The following is a 1,596-nucleotide window of genomic DNA, read 5'->3' as shown; positions in this document are numbered from 1 at the left end:
TGGCCTACAAAAATGTCGCTTTTAATGGATTACCTTAAATAAAAAGTTTTTAACCTATCAAATACGTGAAAATTTACGTAACGCAAACACGTAAAAAATGTTTGTAATAAACATAAAGTAAATGAAACGAATTTTGAAGTATTCAATTATCATTTATACATTAACTTTCCTTAAATTGTGATGATGCTGCGCAGTAGCAACATCATCATCACTTAATCTCTCATCACTTTGTCTCATCACTTTATTTCTCTCGATACAGTCGCGTAGAGTTCCAGATGTTATTCACGGATAGCCAAAATCACGGATAGCAAGTTGGTGAACAACGAGGGAATACTGCACAATGCATTTGCTAATTTTGCATAAAAAATGTGTGAATAAACAGACTCTCAAAAAGGATACGAAATGTTAAATATAATTTAATTGACAGTATTCAGTATAAAGCTTCATGGTCATGCATTTTCTTAACTCTGCGTGCTTAGAAAAGCAAACCCCTAAAATTTGCACATTCATATTTCAGTCATAGCTCCCTCCATTTGCACTTTCAGCAAGCAGAGCGATCGATTAGCCCATCATTAAACTTCCCAGTGCCAGGTGTAGCCAGCAGGGCTGAATAACTGACTGGTTGTTAGAGCGGCACATTAAATTATAGACTATGACAGCACCTGGCATGTGGATTTTATTTTATTATGTTTATTGCATTACAACAGTATTTAATTGGAGAACTTCTCACAAGTGATGTTTTGGGCCAACAAGCCATATTCCACGCATTGTGCTGCTCAAAGGAGAATGACCAAGATCCAGATGTGATCATCATGGACAAGGCCATTCATGAATATATTTTGAACTTCTTTCGCACCGTACGTAGCCAACCGTGTAATCGTGGGTGCCAATGCTTTTTACCTTATGTCACATCCGGCAGCTCCTGAACAGTAGACATGCCACCTCCAAGATCTGCCCTAACAGTATCCCACCATCTGCTCTTAGGTCTTCCCCTTGGTCCACAGAGCATTCCAATGTCTGCCCCAACAATCGGCCCTAATCCATCTTGCACTCATGTCTGATCCAGTGCAATCCTTTTTTGCTAATCATATTTGCAACCATTGCATTCCATGTTCGCTTCTGGACTTTTGCTTTGTTCATCCTGTTTGGCCAAGCAATTCAAAGCATTCGTCTCCGAGACCTCTGCCAGCAACTTTGTCACTACCTCAATATGCTCTGCTCTGAGGACTTGCAATCCTATGATGAACGAGTGTGGGTCAGTTTTGTATTCCTTGAACGAGTATTTAAAACTCCACATTTCTATTGCATGGATAAGTCAGTCACTGCATGTGACAAGCATGGGGTGATGAAGAGGTGAGTTTACGCCTGACTGGGATTGGATTTTAATTGTTGACTTTGTATTTAAGGATGTGGTCCCTTCAGTTCAGTTAATTTCAGTTCCTTTATTAGGTATAGCCCTGTGAGCCATGCGGCTCTTAACTCGGGTGCAACCGCATCAAACAAAATCATGAACAAACAACAGACGTGAGAACATCTTGACTTAACGCTTTCGTAACTGCAGGAATTAATATTCTTTGGGTCTTTCGGTAAAGCCAC

Source organism: Lethenteron reissneri, chromosome 30 (assembly GCF_015708825.2).
Source record: "Lethenteron reissneri isolate LAM-NWPU_2019-01 chromosome 30, ASM1570882v1, whole genome shotgun sequence".
NCBI lineage: Eukaryota > Metazoa > Chordata > Hyperoartia > Petromyzontiformes > Petromyzontidae > Lethenteron > Lethenteron reissneri.
Note: the sequence above shows the minus strand (reverse complement) of the source record.